This window comes from Macrotis lagotis, chromosome 1 (assembly GCF_037893015.1).
Source record: "Macrotis lagotis isolate mMagLag1 chromosome 1, bilby.v1.9.chrom.fasta, whole genome shotgun sequence".
NCBI lineage: Eukaryota > Metazoa > Chordata > Mammalia > Peramelemorphia > Peramelidae > Macrotis > Macrotis lagotis.
The window spans coordinates 426,843,143-426,861,892 of record NC_133658.1 but is presented as its reverse complement, the minus strand read 5'-3'; the positions used below and the strand labels follow the sequence as shown (position 1 = coordinate 426,861,892).

At 35.9% G+C, this 18,750-nt stretch overlaps 2 pseudogenes; one reads left to right on the top strand and one right to left on the bottom strand.

Annotated features, from left to right (window-relative positions):
- The window catches only part of LOC141504270 (ubiquitin-ribosomal protein eS31 fusion protein-like), a 75,395-nt pseudogene extending 59,740 nt beyond the window's left edge, over positions 1 to 15,655 (bottom strand).
- A 679-nt stretch (positions 15,656 to 16,334) lies between these two features.
- On the top strand, positions 16,335 to 18,278 carry LOC141518699 (actin, cytoplasmic 2-like; annotated as a pseudogene).
- Positions 18,279 to 18,750: the final 472 nt, after the last annotated feature.

Genomic DNA, 18,750 nt, shown 5'->3' with positions numbered 1-18,750 from the left:
TGAAGGTATTTTGACTAGCCCAACTAGCCCAATACCTGGGTCACCTCTGTCCTTCTTCCTACCTTCCTGTCTTCCTTTCTTCTCTAACTTTTCTCCAGTCGGGGGAATGAATATCAAGGAGCATATATTCAAGGAAAGTCTGCTTTGCCAAGAGCTCAAGGATCTGGTATTGAATATTCCATAAAATTATTCTTAAATATTTTAGGGGAATAATTATTATTAGTGAAAAATGCTTATTTATACTTTTTGATATTATTTATAATATATTTATTTTATGTTTATATTATTTATATTTATTTATTTTAATATGTATGCAATAATATATAATATTATTATAATTATTATACAAATATTATTTATTATTCCTATTTATTGAACAATAATTATATAAATGATATATACAGCTGTTAAATATTAATTTAATATTGATGTTATTTATATTTTATATATTCAGATATAAAAATAAATGCTTATTTATAACTTCATTCTCAACATCAGGGGAGGTGATAACATGACATTAACTTGAATTGGATTTGAGTGAGGGGTTGCTGTGCTAAGTCACCAGCCTCAATTTCTCCTCCGGAGCCATATGGGTCCAGTGGGCAGATATGGATCAGGATGATTCAAGATGACCCTAAAAATAAGATAATCAGATTTTAGTGACTAGCCCAAGGTGACATATCTAGGAAGTGTCAAGTGTCTGAGGACAGATTTGTATTCAGGTCCTCCTGACTCTAGAACTGGTGCTCCATCTGCCCAGCTGCCCTTTATAATTTTGTAGACCTTCAGGTTTTTTTTTCCATAGGCCTTTAAACCTTCATAATGATTTACATATGTACCTTATTTGCCTTGATGTTATTATTGTTCAGTTATGTCAGTCATTTCAGACTCTTCATGACTTCATTTGAGTTCTTGGCAAAGATACTGAGTTGTTTGCCTTTTCCTTCTCCAGTCATTTTACAGATGAGGAAACTGAGACAAACATGGTGAAGTGAGTTGCCCAGGGTCACCCAACTAAAAAGTGTCTGAGGCCAGATTTGAATTATGATCTTCTTGAATCCAAACCCAATACTCTATCCACTACACCAATTGGTTGCCCCATTTTGACTACCCGTTTTGCCTATCTTTCTAGAAATGCAGATGCAAAAAAGATAAATGTGGACCTAGATCTAAATAAAGAGTCAAATGCACAGATTTGCATCTTTACCAACCCATCAATCCCATATGAGAAAAATTACATCCACTAATGTAAGTCAATACCTTTTCTGAAATGCATAATCTTAGAGAGCTACTTAGAATAGAGAGATTAAGTAATTTGTCTAGTGACATACAACCTTTGTGTGTGAGAGGCATGACTTAAACCTAAATCTTCAAGGCTGGTCTTTTTAGTCCATTATGTAATTCTGCTGATATAGACAAAGACATAAAGATATATGTGGTATCCTTTCTAGACTCACTCTCTCAAATTAGTTTCACACCAGTAGTTTGGCTTTGTCTCAGGGTTCTAGGGTATTATTCTGGACTGCTGGATCCTAACTACCAGGTACCATATTATCAGTCAAGTTCTATTAGCTTTTTGAAAAGACATTTGCAGAAAAGGTACATCAAATTGTTATAGAACAATATTCCAAACCATACACACACACACACACACACACACACACACACACATATATATATATATGTATATATACATATATATATGGTTCCATATATACATACATATATTTTTGTGTATGTGTATGTGTAAAAAGAAAACTCAGCTTTTGATCCAGGAAGTCTTTTTCTCTCTTTATGTCCCTTCATGAAGCCTTCATGAAGCTCCACATAGCTCTCTGCCGGTCTTTGAGTATATATCTGCCTTTCTGGATTTTATAGCTAGCTTTTCTGATCTCTGAAGCTGCTGCAATCTTTGTCTTTAGTAGATGTTCTTTCCATATCTGTCTACAGGCACTTTCTCTGTTAGCCTCTACCACAATGGTGACTTCTACTATTACTTTCAGTCAGTGGTGGGAAGTCTTCAAGAATCTCAGTGTCTCTCAAACTCTCACAATTATTTGGTCATTCCTTTCTTGAAATATTCATTCACCTAGGACCAAGAAAAAAATATAAGAAATAGTCACCATGTGCTCACAGATACACAGTGACCATAGGGGGATGAAACCTACTATTCCTCCCCTATCCAGTAGCTCACAACAATCCTTGTCTTTCCCAGTACCAAGAAAGAAAAGAGATCAAGAGACAGTCAAGTCAAATCTTTTGTATATGCCATGTTTTGGCTCAGTAACTCTTGAAACAGGTTGTTCTGCTGCCATAACCAATGAGAAAAATCTTCATCACTGTACAGTACCATTCCCTCAGTCACACATGTCCACAAACAGATATTCTTTGTTGGATGTGAATCAGGCAGGGAATATCTGCGAATGTTCTATTTAACCCTCTGGAAATGGTAAAAACAAGTATATATGTCTTTAGTTTAGCAGTTTCCTCCCTATCCTATTGTATAAATATAAATTATGTAGACATGTTATCAAGAGAGAAAGATTATATAGAAATAACTAAAAATAAACTGAAGTCCATTTTTTAAAAAAAATTATAACTATTTTAAAATAATTTATTTCCTTTGTAATACTCTGAAGTTTATTTTGCATATTTAAAAACATTATTCTGAAGAGTCCATGGGCTTCTACTACTTCCACAGTGATCCATAATCCTAAAAAGGTTAAGAATTCCAGATACAACTATAGATAATATATAGTTATGGATTCAGGTACAGAGAGGAATATAGGTATATTCACTTGCAGATTCACTTTTGCATGTAATAGGAGAAATTTTGAGAGAAGAGAGAATGGTTTGAACCTAATAGGGAAAAGAAAATTGTATGAGTCATTTGGAGGGATTTGGAGTTGTGAAGGATAACAGAAAATAAATTTTGTGATGAGAAATTTTAAGAAATCTGGCTCATATTGAAGAATATTTAAAGGACAAAAATCTCCATATCCTGATTCTCTTCCTGTCTTCTTTAGGAAAAGATTGAAGGAAGAAGAGAGGGACATAGGAGAATTCAGGAAAATTTGCAAGTGAATATCTGATGAGAAGGTCTCAAGAAGGAGATATAGAGAAGGAAAAGGAGAAGGGAAATCCCAAGGAAAGTAAGAATGAGATGAATATAGCTACGCTGGTAGATAAAGCAGGTTTGGAGAGTGGGGCAAGTTGGCAAAACCGCAGATTGATATAAGGGAATGGAAAGTTTGAGTTACAATTATGGCATTTCTGAGACTAAGAAAATGAAGTTGTATGTAGCCATCAAGTAATTTGGAAGTGATAATGCATTATAAAAGTTTTAAATAGATTTTGTATGTAATGTTTACACAAACTACCTACAAATAGTTTTAGGAAAAAAAACTTAAAAGACAAGGTTCAAAATCTCCTTCAGCAGGGTGAATTTTATATTGTCTTTCAATATGCTCAATATTTGCACTTTTACCACAGTCAAATTGTTGCCATTTATGTTTTAAGTACATACATATCTCTCTCCTTAAAAAGAAGGTGAAGGGATCCTATAAACAGCTCTCCATATTTCAAGTTATCAAAAAAAATGAAATTCCAAAAGAAACTAAACAAAGCAAACAATGACACAACCAGAAAAAAAATTCACTTTGGGCATAAAAGGAACCTGAATTGGCAAAGAAGAAAAATTATTTTTTTCAAGAAGTTGGAAAGTAGAATATCACATAGAATATGAAGGGAGGAGAGGACAAATGTACACCTGGAAATACAAAAGCCAAAGTTGAGACTATTTCTGAAGATGAGAGAGCTGAATACTCTTGAGAAGAAGTGGCTTCTTGCCCTGTTAGGAATGATGGAGTAAGACAGAAACATATGAAAGAAACATATGAAGAAGATTTTACATACACACACATATACATGCACACACACATACATACAGTGTATTGGAGATATTAACATCTGGCTAAGAAAGTGGCATCTGAGAAAATAGTAGGATAATATGCTTTTGGTCAAAAATAAAGGTTATCTAAGGAAAGTCGTGAAAGTATATATGCCTGACGTTTTACATCTCTAAATGTCTCTAAACTAATAAGGACAAGAGAAAACTATTCAAGTTTATCTAGCAAGTTAGAAACCATATAGACTAAATTGAAATAGAGAGGATAACAGTTGAAATTTTTCAAAGTAAATGGGAGATAAAATTTAAGAAAAGGATTCAGAAGTAAAATCCATGATCTCAAATGCCTGTACAAATTTTCACTATTTAAAAACTAAGAAAGAAGAATCTGGGGTCTTAGTGCAAAGCGATGTAACTAAGATATGTTGGGATAAAACACATTCCTGGAATAGAGTATAAAATGGTTATCCTTTTTTTCAAAAGTAACAGATAAGCAATGAGAGTGTAGTAGTATTGTATTATTAAGAAGACATAATTGCAAGAGTAAATCCAAAAACTAGAAGGGAATGTGTTATAGAGAATGTCGGGATATAATTTAATTTAGGGAGGAATATAAGAGTTTTGACATCAGAGTACACTTCAGGTCACCTAGGGAAAAAAATCAATGAGAATTGGGGAATAGATCACCAGTCTAGTAGAGAGGCATGCAATAGTAGCACATACAAACTTTGATTATCTAGATATCTCTGGGATCTTCCTACCAGAACAAAGTAGCTAAAACCTTCTTTTTCATTAATTAATTTTCATCCATATGCACGTGAATACTTTTAAGTTACAAAATTTCCTTCTACTCTCCCTTCCCACCCCCCTCTCCTCAGCTGTGAACAGTAAGGTTAGCATTTTACATACATATATTTGATAAACATGTTTACAGATTAGCTATTTTCATAAGAGGAATTAGAACTAAGGGAAAGAGATTCATAAGAGATAATTTTTATAAAGTGTTCATCAGATTCTGAAGGGTTGCGGGGTTTTTGTGTGTGTTTTATGTTTTGTTTTGCTTTTCTTCCTCTGGATGGGGATAACATTGTCCATAGCTGGTCTCTAATACCTTCTTGAAATATTTTAATGATAACTTCATCCTTCAAAAGGTAGAGTAATCAGCAAGGAGAATACCAGATGTGAGTTGAATTAATGAGAACAGTTTAAAGCATAGAAATGATTGAAACTTTTCACTCATTTTTGGAGAGTTGTAGAGAGTGTGATGAGAAATGATTACTCCTTCTTAGAATTTGTAATAGAAGAGAGGAAATCTAGGTATACTATGACCTGTCCCTATAACTGAGAAAAGTTGATTTTAAACGTTCAGAAGAAGGTTAGCATTCCAGGTACTACATTTCTGAAAGAAAAACAGTCCAGGAGAGATGGGAAGCTCCCAGAATAAAATTATGAAAACAAAAATTGAAATCATTCTATTGAAGAGGAAATGTAGGAAAAAGCTGAAGAAATCACTATAGATGTAATTTGAAGTCACCAACCACGCTATCTTTGTAAAAAAAGATTTATACAAAAGATAAAAGTAAGAATGGATAACAGAGGATATTCTAAAACAAGTGTAATGAGTACTGATGTTGAGGATAGGCTGAGGTTCTAAAAAGAAACTAAGGACAGCAAAAAAAAAATTGGTTAAAGTTCTAATGGGGAAAACATGAAGTCTAAAGAAGAGTGAAGATTGTTTCTTAGAGTGAATGGGATGGTGATAATTTGGTAACAGGGAGAAGACAGAGCTGTTAATTTTTGTTTGTTTTTGGTCTCACACCCATCCCCACCCTGCCAAGGTAAATAACTTTTGATCTGTAAATAACAAATATGACTAACAAGGAATTGATAAACAAGGTAAGTAAGAAGAGTATAAGAGTTAATTAATTAGTTTTGATGAATTCAAGACACTTGACCCAAAACTTCAGATATTAGAAGAACTTGCAGATATGACTGAATAAGCCACTATTAATGAGAAATGAAAGATCAAGAAAAATGGGAAAGGGGCCCACTGGTATAGTGAAGGGCAATTTTTAAAAACTTGAGAATAGAATCTGTTAACTGTAACCAATGAGTTTGACTTTGATTCCTAGCAAAATTCAAGAAGAGATCATTAAACATGATTTTTCTAATTTTGAAGCTAGTCTTTTAGCCACTTTTTGATACTACTATAGAAGAGAGAGATAGATATAAATATAAACATAGATAAAGGTAGCTTTAACCTTACTTGTCTTTATGTCCTCTACAGTACCTCTCCTCTTTTTCTCTCTCTCCCTGTCTCTCTCTCTCTCTGTCTCTTTCTCTCTCTCTGTCTCTGTCTCTCTGTCTCTCACACACAGACACACAAACACACACATATACACACACAAACACACATACACACACCTATCAATCCATCTATACAATTTTCATTTATCTATATTGAAGCCACACATCTGTCTCCTTATCTCTACCCACATCTATATACCTCTGACCATGAGAATCTCCTTTCAAGATCTTCAGTTTCCTATCTGTAGAGTAAAAGGATTAAACTAGATGCTCTCTAAGTTTCCTTTTAATTCTAGAATCTATGAGCCTATGATCTATATCTGGAGTGTGTATATGTGTACATAAACAAATATCTGAGTATGACCAAAGAAAACTCCTAGAGCAATTATGTGCTTGAAATATTGGAACTGGTGCTAGATGTTTCCTATGTGGCTGTTTTGCCTTCATTTTAATTTTTTTCTATTTTTTTGCCTGCATTTTTACAACTCTTTTAGAAACACCAAATAAAAGCAGTGTGGATGATGAAATGCCCTCCAATTGCTGAAAGCGTTTGGGAAACAATACAAAATGATTTTTTATTTTTTTAAGGAGCAAGATTCAGGTTCAATCAACTCTGAAGTCTAAGCTTAGGTTGGCTAGGGTCCAGTGACTTTTGGAAAGCCACAAGGAAACACAAGGTGGGAGGAGAGGAGACTCACAGGAGACTTGGTCAGTCTCACAAGTTCTAGGAAAATGGGAAGTTTTCATAACTCACCCAGGAAAAAAAGATGTAATTCAAATAGAGTTGTATATTTTGTGGTCGAGCTGGAAAGAGGCAGAGTAAGGGCTCCAGTCTATGCATTTGCCTTAGCCAAATTTCTGTGCTACAAGTAGAAGGATATATTGGTAAATTTTCTCTCAATTTTGGCTTTTTCAGAGGACCCTAGAATTTTAATTTAACCATAGTTATAATAAAGATATAGTTTAAAGAGCACAGGTCAGGATTCTTTGCTCCCCAAATCTCCCCCTACTCTCAATCCTTTAGTGGCCTGTTTACCCATTTCCATTTTACCTCAAAGTTTCTTAAGGATTTCCTTTGTCACAACCTTAGGAAATATGGAGAGCAAAGATTATTTTGTAAATTACTTTGTAAATGAAGAAACAGAGCAAGTTAAGGAAACTCTTTAAATAACAAAGAGCAAGGAAATCAAATCCAATTATAATAAGGATGAAGGAGTTGTACCAGAAAGAGTACTTGCTTTGGAATCTGTGGATTAAATCTTGACTGCTAATTACTATGGTTATGCTGGAAGATGAGTCTCTACTTCTCAAAACCTCAGTTTTCTTAATTAAATAATGAATAGGGCACTTACTATCTCATGTATGGTCGAGAGCCTCTGCAGTCCCTCCCAGCTTGAAAGCTGAGACTATGAATCCACCCATTTTACAGATGAGAAAACTAAATACTTAGAAAAGGGAAATGATTCCACAAATGGGCTTTGAACCCAGATCTTCTTTTTTGTTTTTAGGGGTTTTTTTTTGCAAGGCAAACGGGGTTAAGTGGCTTGCCCAAGGCCACACAGCTAGGTAATTATTAAGTGTCTGAGACCGGATTTGAACCCAGGTACTCCTGACTCCAGGGCCAGTGCTTTATCCACTACACCACCTAGCTGCCCTGAACCCAGATCTTCTAACTTCAAATTCAGTGTTGTTTATATACCAACCTATTTCCTAATTTTCCCAGAATCTGGACTCCAACCCAGATTTTTTAACTTCCACTTTATATTTACTTCCCCAAATCCTTCCTTCTTAATAATTCTATGAAATAGGGTACCATTAACAATTCTTTTTCTGAGACATAAAGGCTCTTCAGTCTCTTAAGAAGTTTCTAAAAGTTGATGTGACTTGACATCTTAACAGGCATCAATTCATATCAAATTTAAAACAAGACCTTCAGGGAATGTGACACAGGATACACTGAGGGGAGAGAGGATGGAAAACTGGAGGTTGTGGAAGGCTGCCAAAAGCTAGACTGTTCATAATTCACAATTATGCCAAGGCTCCAGCTGTTTGCTGTCTCATTTACTGGAAGATCCCTGATGTCTGAGTACAAAACTGTTGTTCATTGATTCATGTCTTTCCCTTTTCAATGCTGGAAAGTGATTTTACTAGACAAATCTATTTCATCCAACTCATTTCAAAGGAAATTTTTCATTTCCAAAGGAGAATGAGAATCCTTGATCCTTGTGGTTGGTGTTATTCTTGCTATTGCTGAAATGATCATTTTCTCTATTAACTGTCAAGCTTTTTATCTGTCAATAAGATAGATATCTTAGCATACTAGAATATTTACCATATTAGAAATGAAACATATTGAGATTATTCTAAAAACATCAAATCTAGCAAAGTCCCTGAAATGTTTGCAGAGATCTTCACTGATTCTGGACCACATTTTGAGAAGACCTATTCTAACACTTTCATTTTATAGAAAAGAACATAAGACCATTTATGGGAAATGACTTGCCCAATGACATAGTTGGAGAGCAGTAAAACAGGGACTAGAACCCAGATCATATTATACTCCATTGAATGCTCTTGAAAAAAAAATCCCTATACTATTTTTTGAATTTTAGAACTGCTTTGTTTATATGACACTAAAATAACTAGCCACTTAAGTGAAGGGAAAAAATGCCTTTTAAAAAATCTGAATGTGTATTGAGTCAATAGTATTACTATACAGAACTGAACAATTTTTAGGTTTCATATTTTACACAGTGACTCTGTCTGTAGGGAATTTCCATTCAGCAGCTCAGACCGCTTCCATAAGAGCAGCAGTACATGTCCATTTTCAGAAATAGCCTGTTAGAATGGGTAAAAATAGCACTTACTTGTCTTAGATTCAGAAGCCTTTAGTAATTTGGGGCCCTTGGATGCATTCCATTCTAAACTCAGTTTTCTTTTGGATTAAGACCTGGCTTCCCAATTTCCCTTCATCAAACATTAGTTTTCCCTAAAAATTAACAAAACTATTCCAAAGAAGTTGATCAACTAAGGACATAAAATGTTTCAACCACATGGTGTCAGATCTCCTCCAATATGATGGATCTTTGATGACAATAGGAGTCACCATAACATCTACTGATTAAGATACATTTCTCTAGGAGAAGGGAAGGTAGGTGGGGAAGTTGGGAGCAGGATATAAATGTATCTATAAAAGTTATGTGTCCCACTGTTCTTTTTGAATATTTTTGTTGTCTTAGGACAAAATAAATCTTTTGTTAACTCTTCAATAATGTGAATGCCTCATTCCAATCCAACACTGAACTTGAAGTAAAAAGGTGCTGATGTTATGCTCAACCCTACCATGTGGGTACTACATCAGGATGAGATGGCCTCATGGATCATATCTGGTTGAGCTAGGGGAAGGGCTATGCAAATGTGGAGTACAGTATGATCAGATCATGGATCACTGCTTGTCACTTCATTATAAGAGTCATCTAATCATTTGTAGGAAATTTTCTCTTTGGTATAGGTTGTGACAGTGAATTTGGGTGGTGCCACCCAAATATCATGGTTCTTTAAGTAAAGAACTCACAACTAACCCTGCAAGTGGGAAATGATAGATTTTATTCACAAGATTGCAAGGTTCATCACTGGGCCACAAGGCACAAGTAATTCACAGACTAAACTTAATCTGGAGAGTCAGCAAGTTATTTGAGGATAGACTGAATAGTTTCATTGAAAGAGAGAGAGAGAGAGGTTTAGAAAAACATAAATCTAGGAAAGAACTTTGGGAAAGAAGGGAGAAGAAAATGATACATAGTTCAGGAGAGGAGAGAAGAAAACTGTGGATCAATATAAATTCAGTCAAATGGAGTTGGGATCCTATTGCTCCAAGAGCACAGCCCACAGCATGCTGTACTGGCTTTAGAAAGAGAGAGAGAGAAAGTTAGCAGCCCTGCCAGAAATTCAACAAAGAAAGATCCTTCCACCCTGGAAGAATTTGCTTAAATGAATTTTCATAGTGGGTAGGACAAAGTTGGTGCTTGAGGAGTGGTTTAGCACCTGGTTTGCATTCTCCCATGGGTATGCCATAGGGTGGCTACCAAAGAATGATTAAGACAATACTCATTACTCTTCGATGATGGTTCTATGCACTAGTCTTTCCTGCTCCATATGGCATAAAACCTTCCAGTCTAATTTGCGCCTTGCTTCATAGACATTGAGTTCTCATTCATACAGGTGATTAATTGGATAGTTGCTGGAGAAAGCTTTCCAGTAGAAATAAAAAAAAAATCATCAAGTCCAGTATTCCATGTCTATTATTGGCTGTCCTGAAGAAGCTGTACTGACTGCATAATAAGACTGAAAGTCAACAGGATTAGAAATTCAAAAACTGGAGATAGAGCTTTCAGCTTTGAGTAGTCATGCAGCAACAATCAAGTATCAACTAATGTAAGTAGTGGTCACACAAATGAGGGAATCTTTTTCTATTTTTTTCTTTTTTGTGGGAGGAGACAATCATTCAATTTTTGAGTTCCACATTCCCTCCATTCTTTCCCTTTCTTCTCTCTCCTTCCTTCCCATTGTGAAGGCAAGTATTATGATACAAGGGATCTTTTCAAAAGATGGGGAAAAATAATAGGCTGCAGACAGGAACTCACCTAATGGTTCTGGTTTCCACTGAGATTAGATCCATGAGTTGGGAGAATGAGGTTGGAAATAAGGAAAACCCTATTAAATGTCCAATGATGGTTACAAAAACAAACAATTATATAATTACTTCTTCAAGGAGGAAGTCAGTTCATTGCATGAGTTCAAACACAGGAGTCAATGCTTAGAAATTTTCTGCAGTTGACTGGAATAGGATGGGAGAGATCACTGAGATCTTACTTCTGCAAAGTTAGCTACATTTATTAGAACCTCTAGAAGGAGACTATCATTTATCTCTATTTAGGTGACTTAAATTAGGAACTATTTTTATCTAATCCCATAGAGATAATTTCATGTCTGGCTACAGGAAAAAGGGTGAAGTTTCAAAAGGAAATGAATTTTATAGAATGAGTTTGTATAGTCTACCTCTAACTTTCAAGTCCTGCTATAACAATGCCCAGTCTAACTCTAGGGCAATTAGGTTCAATCTTGTGGGTGGAACCCCATAAGAATGACTTCAGACTTTAGCTATGGGTCTGCCCTGCCCCACAATTGAACAGGTTTGGATGATTAATTGGGGAAAGTTGAGTAGGATGTGGGGACAGATTTAATTAGTATGAATAAGAATTTTGGAAATAAGAAAAGTCACAGAGTCAACTGTACAGCTCAGGCAGAAAGCAATGACACTATCTCATAGAAAGAGATCCTAAAACATGTTACTGATAAGAAAGTAGCTGATAGCCAATCCATGGGGTTGCTCATAAAATTGTACAAGGAAATTCATCACCAGAGCACTTTGGTTCCTGCAGTTCCTTCCAAACCTAAGGCATTCTTAAAAGCCCACCCTATTTGGATCATTTAAGTGATATTCTACATGGAAGACTTGCTATTGTTTTTCCTTCATTCTCTTGAGAGTAGGAAGGTGATCTCATGACTTGCAAGTGAATTGGATTCACGTGAGGCAGGGATAATAAAATGGAAACCTATAGAAAGAAGGGGAATTATGGGTTCAGTATCTGGGTGCCCTTTTAGCATCTTCCATGCATGCTATTGTGAAAAGCTACTGGAAAAGTTACTAAGAGCATGTTCCTAAGAAGAAGAGGTAAAAGGTATTTCTTTTCTAGTGAAGGAAAGAAAAGAAACATTTATTATAGCAACTCAACTTACAGCCACTCTGTGTTACCCTGAGGAAAGCAGATAACACCTGGCAGCTTACAATGAACTACAGGAAACTGAAAAAAAGATGTCAGGTTCATCACTTTAATTCCTCCTGATCTTGGCAATGTTGTAGACCAGTTAGTCCAGACCCAGAATCAGCAGTATGAAGCTTACTGACCTCATCAATGCTTTTTTAAAAAATCTATTCTCATGGTTAAGACTACTCAGGAAGGGTTTGCTGCTAAATGAGGGATCCAATATATTTTCTCCTTTCTTCCCCAGATTTTCTTGACATTTTCTTCATACTGCCACATTATGGGGTGAGAGGCTTGAAAGAAATCTCTTTTCCTGAGCATTTCAATGAACCCCTGCTACACTGGTGATATAATTATGATTGCCACAGTGGCAGAGATCATAGATCAAATGGTGGTCCATAGGAGGAATAAGCGTTGAGAGTTAAATCGTTTCTGCTGATATAAGTTTCATGGGTTAAAAAGATTGTTTCACCTCATCTTTTTTCCTAATTCTGCTATTTTGCTCTGCAAAATGCTTATTTTGAGTTTCTATGTGTTTGGAGGTAAACATAGGAGAGTTATGGAAACATACTGCTTACTCCACCATCTTGGCTCCCAAAAGTCCTATCTTTCTTTTTGCTTTTTCTCATCCCTTCCTACCTTGCTTCTTTTTCCTGCCTCTCTTAAATATTCTTCTTACTGAGAAACATAAACAGCTAAGACCTGAGGGAATTATAGCTACATATAATAGTGATAAAAATAAAAATGAGGAAAGAGCAATAAGATCATTTCTAAGAACTGGTGCCAACCTAAATACCTATATCCTTCAAACTACAATAACAAGAAAAATTTTAAATATAGAGAGATAATAGTTGAAATCAAAATCTTGGAGGAATAGAATGAAGTACATGCCATTTCTGTTTTCCTCTCTGCTCTTGGGCTTCATCCCTAAAAATAATAATTACTTTATTTTCAAGTCTAGATTAGATGAAAGTGAGAAAATACTGAAATCTGAAGACAGAAAAGTTGAAATAATTGAGTTCATTGAAAATCCTTTTTTTTTTTGAAGATAATTTTAAACTCGATTATTTAGAAAGTTAAGTAGTATGGTAGCTGGAATATGGGACATGAAATCAGAAAGACTTGAATTCAAATTCATACTCAAATCCTTACTTGCTGTGTGATCCTGGCTAAGTCACTTAAACTGTCTACTTCACCTGTAACAGATAATTAATAATAACATCTACATTCTAATGTTATTGTGAGGATTAAATGAGGTAATATTTATAAAAAGCTTTGCAAACTTTGAAGTAGTCTATTAAATATTATTAACAAAATCTTCAGGAACTAAGCACAATACTGAAATGAACATTATCTGTACCTCAAAAGAATTTGAAAATGATCTGGTCATATTTTTAGTGTGATATTGAAAAGCTCCTTTTGAATTTGATTATATGAATCCAACTAACTGACCTATTATACCCAAAACAGTCATTTTTAAAAAAAACTGGCATTTTCAATAATTCCCAGATATGAATACCATCTCCCACAATATTTGAGAGAAAATAAAATATTTCAAGACCTGAACAGCACATTCAGAATCAATCATTACCATTAGAATTGTCAAAGAAAGACACAGCTCTCATGGAACATCCATTCAAAAAGGACATCAAACACTATGCCTACATTAGAAATTTGGGAAAGATTTTGAAAATATTCAGAAAGCCACTGGACAATATCTATCTATTATTGAAGGAGTAACCTTGACTATCATATCATTCTGTTAAAGGCAACAATGACACAAAAATTATGTTGAATGGAATCTGGTAAGCAATATTGAAATTCTAGTTTCCCTTAGTCACTGTTTTAAAAGAAACTTAACAATTTAAGTTTTTAAGGCAGTACAAAGAGTCAGAGAACAAAATAATTCAATAGTGATTTTGACAAAGTGAGATATGGAAAAATTTGGTTTCCTATATGATCAGAGTAGTCTAGAATAATAAAAATGCAAGTGAACAAAATTCAAACAGAAAATTTATGTACCCTTCATATAATGAGTGATAGAAAATTTACGTCAAAAGAAGTTACTGAAACTTTAAGCTTTTATGAAATACTGAAAAGTGTCAGAATAATGTATGAATTATTAGCAAGGGACTTAAACAGCTTCTCAGAAGTAAGCCTAATCACATTTTTCTTAATAGAAGGCTTCACATACATAATTTCAGTCATTCAAACACTAATGAAACCTCCAAACCCAGGAAAAATACATGCATGTGCTTTATACAAAGCATTCATATCTTATATTACTAAAAAAAAATCTACATTTAAGAAACATTATATTGACAGAGAAGCAAAAATGGTGTGCCCAGAAATCCCATGACTGAAAAGAGTGACTTACTATCAATTTGATAATTATTGAACAAGCTGTCTCAAAGAGACCTACCATGTATAATGACTATGGATTATTGAAAAGTCTTTGAATCAGTTCCATACTCATGATTTATTCATGTAGTGTAAACATATAAAAGAGACCAAATTATAGCAAGAATACTAGAACATTTAATTTCTACATGGGGTGGGGTGGCTAGGTGGCATAGTGGATAAAGCACCAGCCTTGGAGTCAGGAATACCTGGGTTCAAATCTGGTCTCAGACACTTAATAATTATCTAGCTGTGTGGCCTTAGGCAAGCCACTTAACCCCATTTGCCTTGCAAAAACCTGAAAAAAGATAATAATTTCTACATGTGAATCTGTTTTTTATTTAACATAACACTGACACAATAATGCCAAGAACAATTAATGATTCGTAGCATATTCCAGGGAGACTTTCAGCCTATATTGATTCTGCTTTAAATCCATGATCATTTCTAATAAGTATAACTAAGTGTGGCTTCTACATCATTGAGGAAATTGAACCAAAACATATTGTTAATCCTCTATGACATCAAGATATATATACCTTTATCAAAAAACTGTACTAAAAAGTTTTTTTTCAAATGATATCAAGATGTCATTTGAGAATGATTCTAACCAAATCCTAAAGTGACAGAACCCACAAAAAGATAGTGAAACAATTTTCCAGTCCAAGATATATGGTAAGATGCCTGTGAAGGATCTGTTACACTGAGGATAGAAAGGACCTACAGAGCAGCCCAGATCATGCTAGAGGGAACCAGCTTCAACTTTCCAAGAACAGACCATAGGGTGCCTAGGTCAGCAGCAGCAGTGGCAGATTCCAGACCTTTCAGCCAAGGGAATTCCAAGGACTACTTGGAAGGTAAGCAAGAAAACTCTGCCATACCAGGGTGAAAGAGGAGCCCCCAGTTTAGCACAGACCTCAACAGCAGACCCAACTCCAGTGAACCAGGAACAGGCTTCAGGTGCTACCTGGAAGCCGCTTCCTGAGCCCTCAGTCCACAGATGGTAAAGGGATCTGAAGGAGATTACAGGAGTCTCTATACTATACTTGAGGTGGGACATAGTTGCATTGCCCACACTCAGATCTAGTTCACAACCTGGGACCCCAGTCTCAGGCAAAGGAGCAGAAGCATAACAGAGCTTACTGCCTGCAGTAGAGCAAGGACTTTTCCCCACAGATCCAGAGCCCAGACCAGGAGAACAATTATAGACTCTCATTAGATGTGGGAGGAATTGAAAACTTGCAGGTCTCTGGAGTAGCACTGAAAACAGCTTGAAAAACCTTTCAAAAGCTTGGGGAAGTATGTCTCCACTAAGGAAGCAGAGCCCACCTTAACAAAAAGTTAAAATCAAGCCATAGTCTGAGAAAATGAGCAAGCAAAAGAAAAAAAAAGATTATAGACAATTACTTTGATCAAAATACACAATCAGAAGATGACAAAGTCAAAGCTTCTGCATCCAAAAGGTCCAAGGAATATATCAATTTTACTCAGGTCATGGAAGAGCTCAAAAAAAGACTTTGAAAATTTAGCAGGGGAGGTAGATGGAAAAATGAAGAAGAGAAATGAGAGTGATACATGATAATCATGAAAAGCACATCAACACTTTGAAGACATAGATACAAAAAACACTAAAGAAAATAACATCTTATAAATCAGTTTGGAGCAAATGGAAAAAGTGGTCCAAAAGACCAATGAGGAGAAGAATGCCTTAAAAAGCAAAATAGGCCAAATGGAAAAGAGATATAAAATTGCTCTGAAGAAAATAATTCCTTAAAATATAGAATTGAGGTCTCACTCAGTGGTAGCCGGCAGCACTTGCAGGCTACTCCAGATGGCCCCCCAATCACCCCCTCTCTCCCCTGGCTCTTGGTTCTCAGACTTGGATGCTGTGCAGTCTCAGATTAAACAAAAATGGAAGAAGAAATTGCTGCTCTTGTGATTGACAATGGCTCTGGCATGTGCAAATCTGGCTTTGCTGGGGATGATGCTCCTCAGGCTGTGTTCCCCTCCATTGCTGGATGCCCAAGACACCAGGGTGTCATGGTGGGAATGGGGCAGAAGTACAGTTATGTTGGTGATGAGGCCCAGAGCAAGAGAGGTATCCTGACTCTGAAATATCCCATTGAGCATGGCATTGTTACCAACTGGGATGACATGTTGAAAATCTGGCATCATGCCTTCTACAATGAGCTTCGTGTAGCCCCTGAAGAACACCCTGTTCTGTTTACAGAAGCTCCTTTAAATCCTAAGGCCAACAGAGAGAAGATGACACAGATCATGTTTGAGACCTTCAACACCCCAGCAATGTATTCAGGCTGTGTTGTCTTTGTATGCCTCTGGTTGTACCACTGGTATCATCATGGACTCTGGTGATGGTGTCACCCACACTGTGCCCATCTATGAGGGTTATGCCCTTCCCCATGCCATCCTCCATCTGGATTTGGCTGGCTGTGATCTGACAGACTACCTCATGAAGATACTGACAGAAAGATGGTACAGCTTCACCACCACAGCTGAGAGGGAAATTGTTCATGATATCAAGCAGAAGCTGTGCTATGTTGCCCTGGACTTCGAGCAGGAGATGGCCACTGCTGCTTCATCCTCTTCCCTGGAGAAGAGCTATGAGCTGCCTGATAGCCAGGTGATCACCATTGGCAATGAGAGGTTCAGGTGTCCAGAGGCCCTCTTCCAGCCATCCTTCCTGGGTATGGAATCCTGTGGCATTCATGAGACCACTTTCAATTCTATCATGAAATGTGATGTTGATATTCGAAAGGATCTATATGCCAACACAATATTGTCTTGTGGTACTACTATGTACCCTGGTATTGCTGACAGAATGCAGGAAGAAATCACAGCCCTGGCACCTAGCACAATGAAAATTAAGATCATTGCTCCCCCTGAACGTAAGTATTCAGTCTGGATTGGTGGTTCTATTCTGGCTTCTCTCTCCACCTTCCAGCAGTAAGCAAGAATATGATGAATCTGGCCCATCCATTGCCCATCGCAAATGCTTCTAAATGGACTGCTAGAAGATGCATAGCATTTGCTGCATGAGTATTCACAAAGTAAAAATTTGCCCTGGCAAATATACACCTCATGTTAGCCTCATGAAACTGGAATAAGCCTTCTTTGAAAAGAAACTTGTCCTTGGGGACGTTTGTATCTGATATTAGACAAATATCAGCACTTTTTAGATTGTTGAACTGTTACTGATTTGACCTCATATTCAAGTTAACAGTTGTTCCCGTGGTGTACATTTTAGCATACCTTGTACATATCTTTGATCTAAACTCTGATACAAGTCACTTCATTTTGACAGGTAAGGCTAAGAGTTAACTTCTATAGAGAATTGACCTGATAATACAGCAATATAGTATTTGGCTGGTTGACATTCAACAGCTTACAGTTTAGTTCTATTAAGCATCAGATCTGTACAGGGTATCTAAAGGTCAGATTTCCAGCATCTAAAAGAGCTGACTAGCAGAATTTCTGTCCTATGGCTGGCAAGAGTTATTAAATGTGTGTTATATCTTGCCTTCATCCTAGTGGGAATACATATTGAATCCAAGCCTTAGGAACCAGTTTTTTTTCTTAACCCACTGTTTTCCCCCCAATGTCATGGGGCTAAGTTACTCAACCTTGAGTTGCAAAAGTTTGCATTTACAACCTGTAAATTTGTGCATCTAGTTAATTTATGTAAGATTTTTGTACGTTGCCTTAATGTTCTCACATGACAGTAGAATACCAAAATTTGTAAGTCATCCTAAGAGTTGAGAATTGTAATGCCCAACACATCATTGTGTAAGGAAAATAAAAGTGCTGCAAGTAAAAATAAATATAGAATTGAACTAAGGAAAGTTGATAACTTTTTGAGAAATCAAGAAACAATAAAATGAAAACAACATGATGAAAAATTAGAAGAAAATGTGATACATCTCATTGGAAAAACAACTGACCTGGAAAACAGATCCAGAAGAGATCATTTTAAAATTATTGTACTACCTGAAAGCCATGACCAAAAAAAAAAAGACTCTAGACTTCATTTTTCAATAAATTATCCAGGAAAACTGCTTTGATATCCTAGAAGCAGAGGATAAAATAGAAATTGAAAGAATGTATCAATTACCTCCTTACAGAGATCCCAAAATGGAATTTGGCCAGGAATATTATAGCCATATTTCAGAACTCCCAAACCAAGGAAAAAAATCCTACAAGCAGCCAGAAAGAAACAATTTAAATACTGTGAAGGCAGTCAAGATAACACAAGTTCTAGCAGTTTCTACATTAAAGGATTGTAGTTCTTGGAAT